Source organism: Giraffa tippelskirchi, chromosome X (genome assembly GCF_054371585.1).
Source record: "Giraffa tippelskirchi isolate mGirTip1 chromosome X, T2T-mGirTip1v1.2.pri, whole genome shotgun sequence".
Lineage (NCBI taxonomy): Eukaryota > Metazoa > Chordata > Mammalia > Artiodactyla > Giraffidae > Giraffa > Giraffa tippelskirchi.
The window spans coordinates 31,927,214-31,943,804 of NC_137289.1; the positions used below are offsets into that span (position 1 = coordinate 31,927,214).

Genomic DNA, 16,591 nt, shown 5'->3' on the forward strand with positions numbered 1-16,591 from the left:
ATAAAAGAGAGTTGAAATTGAGTTTTTTTCTCCAACAATCTAGACAGACAATGCCCTTTTCCACAAAGTTTACTGAGTGTAGATAAATACGCTCTCAAAGAAATCATCCGTTTCACTTCTTGTAACTTCATTACTGCCTCTGTGCCTCAGTTTCCTGTAAAAACTGTAAAATGGGAATGTTGACAACACCTTCCTTGTAGATTCTCTTTTCAATTTAATGAAGCAGAGCATGTAAAACACCCAGGATATTTCTTAGTAGATCTAAGTAGCATACTTAATTTTTTAAAATAGAATTGAAAGAGTAATTTTCCCACCAAAATCTAGATAGACCATGCCCTTTCACACAACGTTTACTAAGTATAGATAAATAATGCTCACCAAAATCATTCCTTTCACTTACCAGTAAATTTGATAAAGCCTCTGTACCTCAGTTTCCTCATCCATAAAATGGGAAAGTTGATAACACCTTCCTCATAGATTTTCTTTTTGATTAAATGAAGAAGAGCATGTAAAACACCCAGAATATAGCTTAGTAGGTCTAAGTAACACACTTAATTTTTTTGTTTTAATAAAGAGAATTGAAATCGAGCTTTTCCCCCCAACAATCTGGACAGACCTACCCTTTCATATTTAAATACGCTCACTAAAAGCAAGCACCCGTGCCATCTCCTGTTTGACCACTTCCAATGTGCAGACTTTATTTTGGGGGCTCCAAAATAACTGCAGATGGTGACTGCAGCCATGAAATTAAAGGATGCTTACTCCTTGGCAGGAAAGTCATGACCAACCTGGACAGCATATTAGAAAGCAGAGACATTACTTTGCCAACAAAGGTCCGTCTAGTCAAGGCTACGGTTTTTCCAGTAGTCATGTATGGATGTGAGAGTTGGACTATAAAGAAAGCTGAGCACCGAAGAATTGATGCTTTTGAACTGTGGTGTTGGAGAAGACTGTTGAAAGTCCCTTGGACTGCAGGGAGATTCAACCAGTCCATCCTAAAGGAAATCAGTCCTGAATGTTCATTGGAAGGAACGATGTTGAAGCTGAAACTCTAATGCTTTGGCCACCTGATGTGAAGAGCTGACTCACTTGAAAAGACCCTGATGCTGGGAAAGATGGAAGACAGGAGGAGAAAGGGACGACAGAGGATGAGATGGTTGGATGCCATCACTAATTCAGTGGACACGAGTTTGGGTGAACTCCAGGAGTTGGTGATGGACAGGGAAGCCTGGCGTGCTTCAGTCCATGTGGCCGCAAAGAGTCACACAGGACTGAGCGACTGAACTGAACTGAACTGAACTGATTGATAAAAATGCTCACCAAAAAGCATCTCTTTCCCTTAGTAGTAACTTCACTAAGGACTCTAGCCTCAGTTTCTCCATCTATAAAATGGGAATGTTGACAACACCTTCCTAGTTGATTTTTTTTTTTGATTAAATGAAGCAGAGCATGTAAAAACCCAGGACATTGCTTAGTAGATCTAAATAAATATTTATTTTTTAAATATATAGATATGAAAGCAGGTCTATTCCCCCAATAATCTAGATAGAAAGTGCCCTTTCCCCCAGAGTTTTCTACATATAGACAAATACGCTCAACAAAAACATCTCTTTCACTTGCTATTAACTTCATTAATGCCTTTGTGCCTCAGTTTCCTCATCTTTAAATTGAGAGCATTGATAACACATTCCTCATTTATTTTCTGTTCAATTAACTGAAGCAGAGCATGTAAAACACCCAGGACATTGTTTAGGGGATCTAAGTAACATACTTAATTCTTTTCTTTTAAAGAGTGAATTGAAGTCAAGTTTTATATCACCCTCAATCTAGATAGTTAATTCCCTTTACCACAAATTTACAGTTTCCATAAATATGCTCACCTAAAAGCTTCTCATTCACTTTGGCAACTTCATTAATGCCTCTGTGCCTCAGTTTCCTCATTTATGTAATGGGAATGTTGATAGCACCTTCCTTGTCAATATTTATTTAATTAAATGAAGCAAAGCATGTGAAACATCCAGGGCATTGCTTCATAAATCTAAGTAACATACTGAATTTTTCTTTTTTTCATATAGAATTGAAATCAAGTGCATTTACCCAACAATCTAGATTGACAGTGCTCTTTCCTACAAAGTTTACTAAGTATAGATATAAACACTCACCAAGAAGCATCCCTGGCACTTACTAGGAAATCATTAATGCCTCTGTGCCTCAGTTTCCTCATCTATAAAATGGGAATGTTGATAACACATTCTTCATAGATTTTTTTAAAAATTAAATGTAGCATAGCATCCAGCCAGTCCATGCTAAAGGACATCAGTGCTGAATATTCACTGGAAGGACTGATGCTGAAGTTGAAACTCCAGTACTTTGGTCACCTGATGCGAAGAAATGCCTCTTTGGAAAAGACCCCGATGCTGGGAAAGATTGAAGGCAGGAGGAGAAGGGGACCAGAGAGGATGAGATGATTGGATAGCATCACTGACTCGATGGGACATGAATTTGAGCAAGCTCCGGGAGTTGGTGATGGACAGGGAGGCCTGGCGTGCTGCAGTCCAAGGGGTCACAAAGAATTGGACACGACCGAGCGTTTGAACTGAACTGAGCGTGTAAAATACCCAGGGCATTGCTTACTAGATCTAAATGAATTGCTTTTTCTTTTTATTAGACAAAATTGAAATCGAGTATTTTTCCCCAACAATCTAAATGAACAGTGGCTTTTCCTACAAAATTTGCTAAGTATACATAAATACGCTCACCAAGAAGCATGTCTGCCACTAGTGAATTCACTAATGCCTCTGTGGCTCAGTTTCCTCATCTCTAAAATGGGAATGTTGATAACACCGCCAAGTAGATGTTTCTTTTAATTAAACGAAGCAGAGCATGTAAAACACCCAGGGTAAGCTTAGTAGATATAAGTAACATACTTAGTTTTGATTTTTTTAAAATATACACCTGAAATCGAGTAGTTTCCCCCAACAAACTAGATACACAATGCCCTTTCCCGCAAAGTTTACTAATTATAAATACGTTCACCAGAAAGCACCTCTTTCAGTTACTAGTAATTTCATTAATGCCCCTGTGCTTAGTTTCCTCATCCATAAATGAGAATGTTGATAACACTTTCCTTGTAGATTTTCTTTTAAGTTAAATGAAGATGAGCATGTAAAACACCTGGACATTGCTTAGATTTAGGTAACATAAATACTTTTTTTTTTGTACAAAGAATTGAAAGCAAGTATATCCCCCCCACCAATAATCTAGATAGATGATGCCCTTTCCCACAAAATTTACTGAGTATAGACAAATACACTGTCCAAAAAGCATCTTTCAGTAACTTGTAACTTTAATAATGTCTCTGTGCCTCAGTTTCCTCATTTATAAAATGGGAATGTTGATCAAACCTTCCTTGTAGATTTCCTTTTTAATTAAATGAAGGAGCGCATGTATACACCAAGAACATTGCTTAATAGATATAGCAACATATTTAATTTTTTGTAATCGATAGAATTGAAGTCGAGATTTTTTCCTCCAACAGTCTAGATAGACAAGGCCCTTTCCTGCAAAGTTTACAAAGTATAGATGAATACGCTCACCAAGAAGCATCTGTGTCACTTACTACTAAGCTCACTACTCCCTCTGTGCCTCAGTATTCTCATCTATATAATGGGAATGTTGATAACACCTTCCTAGTCGATTTTTTTAAATTAAACAAAACAGAGCATGTAAAACACCCAGGACATGGCTTAGTAGATCTAAGTAACATACTTAATTTGATTTCTTTTAATATAGACCTGAAATCGAGTGTTTTTCTGAAAAAAACTACATACAGAATGTCCTCTCCCACAAATTTTACTAAGTATAAATAAATACGCTCACCAAAAACATCTCTTTCACTAACTAGTGACTTTATTAATGCCTCTGTGCCTCAGTTTCCTCATCTATACCTGGGAATTTCATTTTAATTGAATGAAGCAGAGCTCGTAAACCACAGTCCATTGCTTAGTAGATTTAACAGGCATACTTCATTTTTCTTTTATAAGAGAGAGTTGAAATGATGTTCTGTCCCTAAACAATCTAGATAGACACTGCCCTTTCCCAGAAAGTTTATTAAATAAAGATAATTATGCTCAGCAAAAAGCACCTCTTTCACTAACTAGTAACTTCGTTAACAACTCTGTGCCTCAGTTTCCTCTTCTATAAAATGGGAATGTTGATAACACCTTCCTCGTAGATTTTCTTTTTAATTAAATGAAGCAGAACATGTAAAACACCCAGGACATTGCTTAGTACATCTAGGAAGCATACTTAATTTTTTTTTAATAGAATTGAAATAGAGTTGTTTTTCCCCATTAATCTAGATAGACGGTGCAGTTTCCCACAAAGTTTACTAGGTATCCATGCGTGTGCTCACCAAAACGCATCTCTTTCAGTTACTAGTAACTTCATTAAGGCCTCTGTGCCTCAGTATCATCATCTATAAAATGGGAATCTTGATAACACCTTCCCTGTAGATTTTCTTTTTAATTAAATGAAGCAAAGCACGTAAAACACCCAGAACATTGCTTAGTAGATCTAACTAACATACTTAATTTTGTTTTTTTAAACAGAATTGAAATCGAGATTTATTTTGCTCACAATCGAGGTAGTTAATGTCCTTTCCCAAGAATTTTACTAACTATCGATAAATATGCTCAACAAAAAGCATCTCTTTCAGAAACTAATAAGTTCATTAAGGACTCTAGGCTTAGTTTCCCCATCTATAAAATGGGAATGTTGATAGCACCATTTTTGTGGATTTTCTTTTTAATTAAATGAAATATTGTGGGTAAAACACCCAGGATATGTTTAGTAGATCTAAGTGACATACTTAAATTTGTTTTTGTTTTTAATAAAGATAAATGAAATCCAGTTTTATATCACCTGCAATCTAGATAGTCAATACCCTTTACCACAAAATATACAAAGTTCGGATAAATACACTCACCGAAAGCTTCTCATTTACGTTGACAACTTCATGAATGCCTCTGTGCCTCAGTTTCCTCATCTATGAAATGGGAATGTTGATAGGACCTTCCTTGTTGATATTTATCTCATTAAGTGAATCAGAGCGTGTAAAACACCCAGGGCAAACTTAGTAGATCTAAGTAACATACTTAGTTTTGATTATTTTTAAATATAGAACTGAAATCGAGTATTTTTCCCAAACTAGATACACAATGCCCTTTCCCACAAAGTTTACTAAGTCTAGATAAATACGATCACTAAAAAGCATCTCTTTTCACTAACTAGTAAGTTCATGAATGCCTCTGTGCCTCCCTTTCCTAATCTATAAACTGGGAGTGTTGAGAACATCTTCATCGTATGTTTTCTTTTTAATTAAGTGAAGCAGAGCATCTACCACACCCAGGACATGGATTAGTAGAACTAACATACTTAATTTTGGTTTTTTTAATAGAGAGTATCGAGACAATTTTTTTCCCAACAATGTAGATAGATAATGCTTTTCCAATAACATTTACTTGTATATATGGTTATGCTCACAAAAACGTATATCTTTCACTTCCTAGTAACTTCATTCATGCATTGTGCCTCAGTTTTCTCATCTATAAAATGGGAATGTTGATGGCACCTTCCTCATAGAATTTTTAAACTAAGTTAAGCAGAGCATGGAAAACACCCAGGACATTGCTTTGTAGATCTCAATAACATACTTAATTCTGTTTTTTTAATAGGCAGATTGGAAATCAAGTTTTTTTCCCTGATCATCTAGATAGACAATGCCCTTTCCACAAGCTTTACAATGTATACATAAATTCACTGACCAAAAGAACCTCTTTCACTTCTTATTAACTTTTTAATCCCTCTGTGCCTCAGTTTCCTCATCTACAAAATGGGACTCTTGATAACACCTTCCTCATATGTATTTTTAAATTAAATGGACCCAATCATGTGGAACACTAAGGACATTGCATAGTAGGTCTATGTAGCATATTTTATTTTTTACATTGAATTGAATGTTTGTTTTTTTCACCATCAATCTAGATAGTGACATTCTGTGAAAATTTTACTAAATATCCATAAATACATTCACCAAATAGCATCTCTTTCACTTATTAGTAAATTCACTAATGCCCTTGTGCCTCAGTTTCTTCGTCTATAATTCAGGAATGTTGATAACACATTCCTAGTTGATTTTTTGTAATTAAATGAAGCAGAGCATGTAAAACACCCAGGACATTGCTTAGTAGATGTAAAGAACATATTTACTTTTTTAAAATAGAATTGAAAGCGGGTTTTGTCCCCCAGCAATCTAGGTAGAAAATGCCCTTTCCCATGAAGCTTTCTAAGTATAGATACATAGGCTCACTAAAAAGCATCTCTTTGAAGCACTATTAACTTAATTCATGTCTCTGTGCTTCAGTTGTGTCCTCTTTAAAATGGGCACTTTGAAGAGAATTTACCTGTAGATCTTTTTCCTTTCAGTTAAATGAAGCAAGCATGTAAAACATCCAGGACATTGCTTAGTAGAGCTAAGCAATATATTTCATTTAGGTTTTTTTTTTTGAAAGAGAATTGAAATCGAGTTTTATATCCCCCACAATCTAGATGGTTAATGCGCTTTCCAACCAAGTTTAAAAAGTTCCAATAAATATGCTCACCAAAAAGCCTCTCGTTCACTTTGGCAACTTCATTAATGCCTCTATGCCTCAGTTTCCTCATCTATGAAATGGGAATGCTGATAACACTTTCCTCATCTATTTTTATTTAATTGACTGAACCAGAGCACGTAAAACACACAGGACATTGCTTCATAGATCCAAATACTGCACTTAATTTTGATTTTTTAAAATACAGAATCGAAATCGAGTATTTCAATGTGTGCAACTTTCTGCAATAATCTAGATACTAAGTATAGATAAAAACGCTCCCCCAAAAGCATCTCTTTCACTTATTGGTAACGTTATTAATGCCTCAGTGCCTCAGTTTCCTCCTCTATAAATTGGGAACGTTGATAACACCTCCTTCTAAATTTTCTATTTAATTAATTAAAGCAGAGCATGTTAAACACCCAGGACATTTCTTATTAGAACTAAGTAACATACTTAAGTTTTTAAAGTTGAATAGTAGTCAATATTTTTCCCCAAGAATCTAAGGAGACAATCCCCTTCCAACAATATTTACTTGTATAGATAAATACGCTCACCAAAATGCATCTCTTTGAATTACTAGTAACTTCATTAATGCCTCTGTGCCTCAGTTTCCTCATCTATGAAATGGGAATGTTGAGAACACATTCCTCGTAGATTTTGTTTTTAATTAAATGAAGCAGAGTATGTGAAACACCCAAGACATTGTTTAGCAGATCTAAGTAACATACTTAATTTTGTTTTCTTTTTAATAGAATTGAAATCGAGTTTTTTTGCGCACAATCTAGGTAGTTAACGACCTTTACCACAAAGTTTACAAAGTTCCAATAAATACGCTCACCTAAAAGCTTCTCATTCACTTTGGTAACTTCATTAATGCCTCTGTGCCTCAGTTTCCTCAACTATGAAATGGGAATGTTGATAGTATCTTCCTTGTCGACATTTATTTAATTTTATGAACCAGAGCATGTAAAACACACAGGACATTGCTTTGTAGATCTAAGTAACATACAGAAATTTGATTTTTTTAAATATATAAAGGAAATCAAGTATATTTACCCAACAATCTAGATAGACAATGCTCTTTCCTACAAAGTTTACTAAGTACAGATAAGTACGCTCACCAAGAACCATGTATGTCGCTTACTACTGAATTCAATAATGCCTCTGTGCCTCAGTTTCCTCATATATAAAATGGGAATGTTGATAACACCTTCCTGGTAGATTTTTTAAAGTAAATTAAACAGAGCATGGAAAGCACCCAGGACATGCTTCGTAGATCTAAGTAACATACTTAATACTTTTTTTTTAATAGATGGATTAGAAATCGAGTATTTTCCCACCAACAATCTAGATAGACAATGCCCCTTCCACAAACTTTAAAATGTATACATAAATTTGCTGACCAAAAAGACTCTCTTTCACTTATTAACTTTTTAATCCCTCTATGCCTCAGTTTCCTCATATATAAAATGGGAATATTGATAACACCTTCCTCATATATATTTTTTAATTAAATGGACCCAAACATGTGAAACACTAAGGACATTGAATAGTATATCTAAGTGACATAGTTGATTTTTTTATATTGAATTGAAATTGAGTTTCTTTCATGAACAACCTAGATAGTCAATAACCTTTTGTGAAAATTTTACTAAATGTCTATAAATATGTTCATCAAATAGCATCTCTTTCACTTATTAGTAAATTCATTAATGCCCCTTTGCCTCAAAGTCCTCATCTATAACTTGGGAATGTTGATAACACCCTCCTAATTGATATTTTAATTAAATGAAACAGAGCAATTAAAACACTGAGATTATTGTTTAGAGGAGCTAAGTAACGTACTTAATTTTGGGTTTTTTTAAATAGAATTCAAATTGAGTTTTATATAGCCCACAATCTAGACAGTTAATGCCCATTACCACAAAGTTTCCAAAGTTCCGATAAATACACTCATCAAAAGCATCTCATTCACTTTGGTAACTTCATTAATGCCTCTGTGCCTCAGTTTCCTCATCTATGAAATGGGAATTTTGATATACCTTCCTTGTCTATTTTTATTTAATTGACTGAACCAGAGCATGTAAAACACACAGGACGTTGCTTAGTAGATCTAAATAGCGTACTTAATTTGATTTTTTTTTGGAATGGAATTGAAATCGAGTAACTTTCCCCAGAAATCTAGATACACAATGCCCTTTCCCACAAAGTTTAATAAATATAGATTAAAGATGTTCACCGAAAAGCATCGCTTTCACTTACTGGTAAGCTCGTTAATGCCTCAGTGCCTCAGTTTCCTCATGTGTAATATGGGAATGTTGATAACACTTTCCCTGTAGATTTTTGTTAACTAAATTAAGCAGAGCATGTAAAACACTGAGTACATTGCTTCAGAGATCTAAGCAACAAACTTAATTCTGTTTTTTTAAATAGATTGGAAATCGAGTTTTATTTCTCTGACAATCTATGTACCAGTGTCGTTTCCACGAAGTTTACTAAGTATACATAAATTTACTGACGAAAAAGTATCTCCTTCACTTACTATTAACTTCTTTAATACCTCTGTGCCTCAGTTTCCTCATCTATAAAATGGGAATGTTGATAAAACCTTCTTCATAGATTTTCTTTTCTATTAAATGGACCAAATCATGTAAAACACCAAGGACATTGCTTTGATCTAAGTAACATACTTAGTTTTGTTGTTTTCTTTCAATACAGAATATTGAAAATGAGTTTTTCCCCAAGAATCTAGATAGATAATGCCCTTTCCCACAATGTTTACTAAGTAGAGATTAATACGCTTTCCAAAAAGCATCTCTTTCAGTAACTTGTCACTTTAATAATGCCTGTTTCTCAGTTTCCTCATTTGTAAAATGGGAATGTTGATAACACCTTCTTCGTAGAGTTTCTTTTTTTTTTTAATTAAATGAAGCAGAGCATGTAAAACACCCATAACATTGCTTAGTAGATCTAAGTGAAATACTTAATTCTTTTTTTAATAGATAGAATTGAAATCGAGTTTTTATCCCCCCAAATCTACATAGGCAACTCAACCTTGAAGAGTGGGGCAAGGGGCCGTTCCTTTGACGGTGAAGGTAACTGTGGAGCTCTGCATACAGGGCTGGACTCAGCTCCCCACCTCTGGCTACAGGCACCCTACAATGGGGCATGTTTGCCCTTTACTTGGGCCTGTGTTTTAGATCAGGAAGAGTTTCCATCTTCCCCATCGCTGCCCTTCTCTCCTGCACCTCATCTCCCTCCCCTCCCTGCTCTCCACCCTACCCCTTCCCTCCCCTCCCCTCCCCTCCCCTCCCCCTCTGTCTCTCCTCTAACTTCTGGAATTCCCTTTCTCCACTGAGAAGTGCCACACGAAAGCCAGGCCAGACTGAGGGTTTTATGGTTGTACAAGAGCTGTTTACAGGTGTCTTGGGGCACGTGAATATCCTGAATATTAAGAAGAGCTCCCAACCATGAGTGCTGTACTTGACGTTGTACTTGATTTATCCTGTTTCTACCTGCTCCCTCATCACTATCATCATCCCCCTTTTAAAAGAAGTCAAACCGGGGTGGAATTGCTCAGTGTCACTCCGTGACAAGCTCTGCGCTGGCCTGATGATGAAGTGGTTCCACTCACTGCGCTTTCACATGTGGCCCCTCTTCTACCACTGGGTTGGAATAGAGAAGGAGGAGCAGGTAGACAGAGCTGGGGCTGCTCTATCAGCCAGCCTGCCTTTGAGGGGGACGGGGATTTGGTCAGACAGCCTCTTAGGTACCTTAATCCTGGAGGACATTAATCATTTTTGTCATTAATTCTCTTGATAATTCTTTAAACCTCTCTTTATGTCTCTCTCTCTCTCTCTCTCTGTCTCTCTCTCTCTCTTTTTCCATGCTGCATGGCATGTGGGATGTTAGCTTCCGCCACCAGGGATTGAACCGGCGTTCCCTGCAGTGGAAGTACAGAGCTTAACCACTGGACTGCCAAGGAAGTCCCCCAAGTATGTCATTCTTAATGACACTTTAGTGCAGGTGTGGGGGAGAGGAGGTGACATTTGTGTGCACATCACTAATGCACTCTTTGGAAGCTTGTCTTTGGGAGGAGTAGTTCCTTATATTGTGGGCAGTAACGCTTTGGCATTGAAGATTCCCAATAAAACTTTATTTATATCTTATGCAGAAGAAAACAAGAAAAAAAGAAGTCTGGTCATTCAAAAGAAAGATCCAAGGAAAGGAAGAAGAAAAAGTCATCTAAAAGAAAACACTAGAAGCATTGTGATGATAGTGACAGCGACTCTGATTCTGACAGACTCCAGTGGTGAGAAAGCCAATATTCTGCCCACCTTGCTTTCAAGAAGTAAAACTTAATATTAGAAGAAGGTTCTTAATAATAGCCAAGAGTTTTTCTTTTTTTTCTTTTTTTAATAGCCAAGGGTTTTGAACACGCACTGACTTTCTGTCAGGGACCCTGCTAGGTGCCTGATATCACCATTGCTGTGTGCTCCACACAGTCACTGTAGGACGCATCTTAGAGTTGGGGAGACAGAGGGCCCGAGCAGGTTATAAGTACCGCCCGAACCCAAGGTCACACAGGTGGGATTCAGAGCTAAGCGGTGTGACTCCAGAGTGGTGGTGTGTAGCTGCACAAGGCCTGTGGCACCCAACCAAGTTGGGGTCAGTCCGTGAGACGTGTGGTGCCAAACCAGGCCATAGGGGACTGCATCAGCCCAGTGGAGCGGCTCTTTTGAGAGATTCTCACATTCAGTGGGCAGCTTTGTGCGATTTTCAAAGAGGCACAACATAGGGGACCCTTCAGGCCAGCAGCTGATTTCTGGAAGACACTTCCTATGGGGCTGCATCACAACAAAGCCCCCTTTTTGTGCCCTCCCCTGGCTGGCGATCGACAGAGGGTGCCTCCTCTGGGGACACATTACAGACAGACCCCCTTCCCCTGATGTTACCTTTCTTCCTTCCTGCTGGAAGACTGAGTTTTCCTGAAGCACAGATCTCAGCATGGCAGTCCCTGCTTAAAATCCTCCCATAGCTCTCCTTGGCCTCAGGGTCAAGTCAGACCCCTGTTGATTGGTGGATCTCTCATCACACGTACACTGTCGCTCTCCTGCATTGTCCAGTGTGGTCTGAGAGTGACTTTCGTCTCCTCATCTTGCACGTCCTTTCTCCTGACTCTGCCATGTGGTACAGAGTCCGGCTGCCTACAGTGCCGGTCTCTGCTTGCACAAGGCTTGGCTACTCACTGCATGGATGGACACGCATTACTTTTGTAATAAAACTGACTTTAGAAAGAACTGGCTTAAGAGTCACCTTTTCATGGTCAACCATTTCTCACCCACCCTCCCCAAATCAGCCTGATGGTGAGACTCCTCTTGTACCCAGAGCACCCCCTCCCTCCCTACTTCCCTGTCACTCAGATTCTCCTGACCCCCTTCCCTCTGTCTCCTCCACTAGACTGAGCTCCTGGAAAGCATCCCCCCAATCACACACAGCATGAAGATACTCAAACATCCTTGAAAGTGAAGGGAGTAGTGTCATTAATGCCATCTACAGTGCTTGTCACTCACTCAGGTATAACATCTGTTAGCATTTTGACATTTGCTTCAGATAGAGATTTTTTCTTGTCCTTGAGATATTCCAGGTAAAATACACTAAGTATTTCAGTATGCAACTCATTAAAAAATGGCATTTTCATAACTACAATAGCATTAACTCAGCCAATAAGTTAATAATCCCTTATATCATCTAATACCCAGTGTAACTTTAATTTCTATGCTTCCACTGCCTAGCACGTTTCATGACGTAAATGTTTGAATGAAAGAATCTCTGTGATATAACAAATTGGGCAGCAAAAGCATATCTATCAGGTCAAAGATATTAAAGTTTTAGAGCTAAATGTTTTATCAATTGTAATGTGTTTCAATTTTCAGATCAAGATACAAAAGGAAGGCAAAAAAAAAGCCCAACAAAAGAAAAGGAAACACAATGACCAGGTTTTTTTCTTTAAGTTTTATTATGGAAAAGGTCAAATATATATACAAGCATGGAGAATAGCGTAATGGTCTACCATGTACATACCACCAACTTGAACAATTATCAGTTTACGGGAAGTTGTCAGCATTCCCCATTTATTGTGAAACAAAACCCACGTATCATTTCATGTATAAACAACTCACTATGTTTCTCTAAAAGATAGACATTTCTTTTTTCAACATAAACTTATTACCATTACTGTGCCCAAAAATTTGACGGTAACTCCTCAGTTCATTTTTCTTTTTGTTTGTAGCCTGGCAGTGTCACATGAGGAAGACGGCATGAAGAAAGCCGAGGTCTCGCTGCTTCTTTTCAATGATCCATTCATCTGGACTATTAAGCAGGGCCACCCTCTTGCTTCCCGCAGCACTGAACAGAAAGGTTCCCTTTCAGCGTTTAATCGTCAGGCACTGGGGTCCTCTCAGTGATTCTGAATGAGACAGAATACCTTTGAAGGCATGATTGTCACTCCTGAGCCAGGGATGACACAATAATATGGCTCCTGTGGTGGGGGCAGGGGAGAAAAGGGAGAAGAGCCTTTCTGGGCTTGATGGAGTCTCCTGTGCTTCCTTTGAAGCAGCAGTTCCTTTGGGCCAGAATGGTTTGTTCCCCTCTATCCTCCACATAAAGGAAGAGCAGTGAACAGAATTTGGAGCATCTAGAACAAAAGTAGGGGAATGTTAGGATGCTGCCTTCCCAGAAAATCCTATGAACAGTAGTTTTTTAGGAAGATTCCTTTAGAGTCCAGGCTCGTGCCTGAACTCTTCATCAGGAATGGAGCTCGGCCCCGTTTTGCAGCACAGCGTTCTCTCACTCGAGACTTTCCCCACCCCATCTTTCACCTACATGTGTCTGAGAAGTGCAGGCCTAGTGATAGTGACTCAGGGATGTCACCTCATGAAAAGGGACCAGGTTGACATTCCTTACCAATTCTTTTTTTTTCTTTTTGACAACAGTTTTATTTATTAACTTTTGGCTGGGCTTGGTCTTCATTAGTTCTCATGGGCTTTCTCTAGATGCAGCAAGCAGGGGCTACTCTCTAGTTGTGGTGTGGAGGCTTCTCATATGGTGGCTTCTAATTGCGGAGCATGGGCCCTAGAGCATGCAGGCTGCAGTAGTTGCAGCCCTCAGGCTCAGTCGTTGTAGCACATGGGACTTGTTACTCTGTGGCACGTGGGATCTTCCCAGACAAGGGATCGAACTCGTGTACACTGCATTGGCAGGCCAATTCTTAACCACTGGGCCACCAGGGAAGCCCTCAGCAACTCTTATCCATACAGTACTAACCCCATTTGGCAAATAGAAATAGGTAAACAAGAGAATTCACATCTTTTCTGAAAATACCCCCAAAACGGCCTATAAAAACACAGTGTTCTTTTTTTTTTGTTTTTTTTTGGTTTTTAAATTTTTATTTCAAAAGCTTGGATAGCTTCAATATCCAGGTCGTGGCAAAATCAGGACATGTGTAAAATACCTTACAATACATTAGATTCCCGAAAGGTACCAAAAAGTACAGTAAAATTAACACTTCCATTATAGGAAATGTATGACACAAATAATATAAAACTAAAAGGTGAAAAAAAGGTGACACTGGTTTTCTAAGGTACAATTTACTCTTTACAACCAGGGTCCACAGGTCCAGGCTGCAGAGCGGCAGCAGGAAGCAGACCCTCCAATCTGGTTCTGGGTAACCCGGTAATAAAAATCAGCCCATAATGCCGCTCTGGCCTCTTGAGAAACCACATGCTGCCTAAACAACTAGAGCTCTGGAAATATTAAACAGGAGAGTGATTTCCAGGGAGGAAATTTTAAATAAGATGCACATGGGATAGAAAGTTTGCCAAGTTAAATTTGGTATATAATCGTGTTCACTCGATACCAAAACAAAGCGTGTGTGGTCAGTCAGGCACTCCTGCTGAAGCCTCAGTATGGCTTGTAGTTATTCTGATGGCCACCGCGTCGCTGGCTCTTCCCGTAATTTGTACTATCCTGACCTCCACTTCTGCCGCCGCCACCACTGCCTCGGTTCCCTCGATTGCGATTCCCACCACCCCCAGAGCCATACTGCTGCTGTTGATACACCTCTTTGGGCTGAGCCACCTTGATTTCACACTTACTTCCACTGATGGTGTGCAACTTTTCCTCCAGAACTTTCTTCACAGGTTCTTCTTCTTTAAAGGTGATGAAAACAAAGCCTCGTCTTTTGTTCAACTTTGGATCCATTGGAAGCTCAATGGCTTCAATCTCCCCAAACTCGCCGAAGTACTCCCTTATCTTCTCCTCAGTGGCTTCAGGATTCAGACCCCTTACAAAAATTTCCTTTACTGGGTCTTTCTTGATGGCCATGGCTTTTTTGGGGTCAATGACACGGCCATCCAGCCTGTGCTCCTTCTGGTCTAGAACCTTCTCTACGCTGGCTGCACCTTTGAAGAGGATAAATCCAAACCCTCTTGACCGGCCAGTGTTGGGATCCATTTTTATTGTACAGTCAACGACCTCTCCAAATTTGGTAAAATAATCTTTTAGATCCTTTTTGCTGGTATCCCAGCTCAGGCCACCAACGAACATTTTTCCCGCGTCCTCCTCATTCTGGCTGGCGTTGGTCTGGTCGCCCTCGGCGCCGTTCTGGTTGCTGGCCGGCGACTCGCCTTCAGGGGCAGCCTCATGTCCGTTCTCCGTGGCTCCATCGTCTCCATGGGCTGCTCTTCACCCGCTTCCGACATTCTAGGCCGAGGCACGCGGCTCCTCGAAATTGCCAAAATGTGACACAGGCAAGAAGTGAGCAAGTGCTCTTGGACAAATGGCACCAGTACACTTGCTAGATACAAGAGGGCCACAAACCTCAATGTGTAAAAAAGAAACACATTATCTGCAAAGTGCTGTAAGTCAAGCACAATAAGTGAAATATGCCTGTATACGCAATGGAATACATCCAGCCACAAAAAAGAAATCTTGAATATGCTACAACATGGATGAACCTTGAGGGCATTATGCTAAGTGAAATAAGTCATAAAAATAGATACTGTATGACCTCACTATTACATGGACAACTATGAAAACAATCTGCCAAAAAAAAAAAGGAAAAACTCACACAAAAGAACAGATTGGTGGTTGCCAGAGGTGGGAGAAATGGTCAAGGGGCTCAAAGGTACAAACTTAAGTCACAGGGGGAATGTGTAATGTACAGAGTGGTAACTACAGGTAATAATATTTGTATTTTCTATTTGAAAGTTGTTAAGCGAGTAGCTATTAAAAGTTCTCATTATAAGAAAAATTTTGGTGTGGTGACGATGTTAACTAGACTTCTTGTGATCATTTCACAGTATATAAGATAACTGAATCACTGTGTTATACACCTGAAACTAATGTATGTCAATTCCATTCATTACAGTCGCTCAGGCGTGACCGACTTTTGTGACCCATGGACTGCAGCATGCCAGGCTTCCCTGTCTATCACCAACTCCCAAAGTTTCCTCAAACTCAGTCCATTGAGTCGGTGATGCCATCCAACCATTTCATCCTCTGTCGTCTACTTCTCCTCCCTTCAATCTTTCCCATCATCAGGGTCTTTTCCAATGAGTCAGGTCTTCCCTTCAGGTGGCCAAAGTATTGGAGCTTCAGCTTCAACATCAGTCCTTCCAATGAATATTCAGTACTGATTTCCTTAGGATTGACTGGTTTGATCTTCTTGAACCCCAAGGGACTCTCAAGAGTCTTCTCCAACACCACAAAAGGATTAATTCTTCTGCTCTCTGCTGTCTTTATGGTCCAAATCTCACATCCATCCATGACCACTGGGAAAACCATAGCTTTGACTAGACGGATCTGTGTTGGCAAAGTAACGACTCTGCTTTTTAATAGGCTGTCTAGGTCGGTCTTAGCTTTTCTTCCAAGGAGCA

The 16,591-nt window shown here is 39.0% G+C and overlaps 1 pseudogene; it reads right to left on the reverse strand.

The window, feature by feature from the left end:
* Positions 1–14,585: 14,585 nt before the first annotated feature.
* LOC145536096 (heterogeneous nuclear ribonucleoprotein A/B pseudogene) lies at positions 14,586–15,415 on the reverse strand (annotated as a pseudogene).
* Between the last annotated feature and the right edge of the window lie 1,176 nt (positions 15,416–16,591).